Below are 2,385 nucleotides of genomic sequence, written 5' to 3'. Positions count from 1 at the left end.
GCTATCAGTGAAACCAGAATCCTCAGCTCTGAAAAGAGCCTTTGGGTCTTCACAGTTCAGTGTTGCAGTTCAGGGTCTTTGGCTCTTGAAAAGAACCTTTGGGTCTTTGGCTCTGAAAAGAGCCTTTGGGTGTGTTACACACCTTCTCTTTGGCTGGTTGCAGAGAGGTCTGCTAGGTTCCTAGGATTTATATATTTTGGGCTCAGGGGTTTACATTATGGTGATGCAAGTGGGGCATTCTGGAACGTGGGTTTAACAAATCATTTAACAACATTTAAACTTTTACATTCCCTTAGCAACATGGGCAGTAACAAGTTACATTCTCTTATCTTGGGCTTATACATGTTGAAGCAGTTGAAGGTCTACTGGCAAGTAGGGGAATGTTTGGGCATATTTACCTCAAACTGTTTCAGTGCACTTCAATATATTCCACAGCACAATTTTATATTTTCACAGATGTTATATCTTATATTTAACAGTAAACTCACAATTTTCACAGGAAAACCATAAGTTTTCACAGGAAACACACTGTTTTCACAGCAAACTCTTGTAATTCCTTTGTAGTCTTATATACATTTATAGTACTCATAACACTCATAAACATATAAACTTATAACATGTTTCACAGCAAACTTATGATAGTTTCTTATACTTAAGCTGCTCATAACAGTCTATCTTAATCTGGATGCTCATCTATGGAGCAAAATCTGACAGACCAGTATTTTACCCCAAAGACCCTTCTCCATTACATAACTATCAAATTTAATGTTGGTCCCTCCACCCTCTGAAGCATATGTCTTGACCTTGCCACACACACCCCATCTCCCGCCCACTTTGCTAACATCCCATTTTGTTCTCTCCTTGCACTGCAAGGACCTCCATCCTTCTTCCCCCCAGATACCCTGGCAAGATGGCTTAGGCTACCAGGCACGTCTGTCTGCCCTTTTCCTCTCTACTACCCTGTGATGTTGATGCTCTGGAAAGGTCTTGGAGTGGACAAATTGGTGGGGTGAATTCTGGGTTGGTTTGGTCAAAATCTGCCAGGCCTGGCTAGCTGCTCAACTCAAGGTGAAATCCAGGCTGGCCCATGGCACCAAAAGTCTGGAAATCAGAAGACAAATGGTGCTGGGTAAATCTGCTGTCAGAGATCTTGTCAATGTGCTGAAGAGCAATGATGTTAGTCTGGAGACTAAAGTATGCCTGATCCAGGCCATGATCTTTTCAATTACTTGCTATCCATCAGAGAGCTGGACAATGACTAAGGATGATGAAAGAAAGATCTATGCCTTTGAGTTGTGGTGCTGGAGAAAAGTATTGAGTATAACATACACTGCCTAGAGAACAAACAGGTCTGTACTGAAAAGGATGAAACCAAGGATTCCAAAGCTCCATTGCACATGCTTTGGGCATATTGCCAGGAGGAGAGAGTTCTTGGAGAAGGACATTATACTTGGAAGGGTGGAGTGAAAGTACAGGAGAGGAAGACCACAAATGAAATGGACTTACTCAGTAACTGGGGTAATAGGAGTGATACAGATTGGCTCAGGATAGGGCAGGGTTGAGAGCTATTGTGCACAGAGTAACTATGGATTACAAGAGACTTGACAGCATATAAAACTAACTGTATAATGTGGAAGCTATGTAATGATTCATTTGAGTTATAAACCCGAGATCTGTAAGAGAATTAAGGGTGGGATGCAACACAGTCCTAATTCCGTGTAAGGGTTGTTTCCCGAGAGTGTGGCTTATTAAGAAAGAAAAAAAAAAAAAAAGCTCTGGTGATCTGGTGGTAAGAAACTGTGCTGAAATGCTGAAAGTGTGCACAGTTCAAATCCACCACATGCTTCTTTGGAGAAGGAAGGGCAATTCCCTCCTGTGCCAGTCAGATCTGATTTGATGGCACACAAGTTAAAAAAAAGTGTGACTTGTATCATCCTTTATATTCCTTGAGATAAAAGGAGTGGAAAGACAACCAAGAGAGGAAGATTTCAGTACCACCAAGAAACATTTCTTGGAGTAGAATGCGTCTTTTTTTTTTAAAGCTACGAAAGATTTATTTTTTTTTGTTATTAATTTCAATGAACATCTACAGAGATTTTGGAATTCCATTCATTCATTGTTGCACTTTTCTGCCCGCCCACTCACCCCCACCACCAGTTCGCTCCTCTCCTTGAAAAGCAAAAGAAAAACTCCTTCATTGGTACACAATCCCCCCACTCCCACCCCACACATCCCCACTCCCACCCCAAGTATACTCCACTCTGTAACCCTCATTTTTTTTTTTAATTTGGGTTGTTTATTTTTCATTTCAATGAACATCTACAGAGATTTTGGGATTCCATTCATTCATTGTTGCACCCTTCTCCCCGCACAAACCCGTCCCCC

This window comes from Elephantulus edwardii, unplaced genomic scaffold, assembly GCF_000299155.1.
Source record: "Elephantulus edwardii isolate Elephantulus edwardi_28Jun2011 unplaced genomic scaffold, EleEdw1.0 scaffold00057, whole genome shotgun sequence".
NCBI classification, from domain to species: Eukaryota; Metazoa; Chordata; class Mammalia; order Macroscelidea; family Macroscelididae; genus Elephantulus; species Elephantulus edwardii.
The sequence above is the reverse complement of the archived record's forward strand: the minus strand, read 5'-3'. Positions refer to the sequence as shown.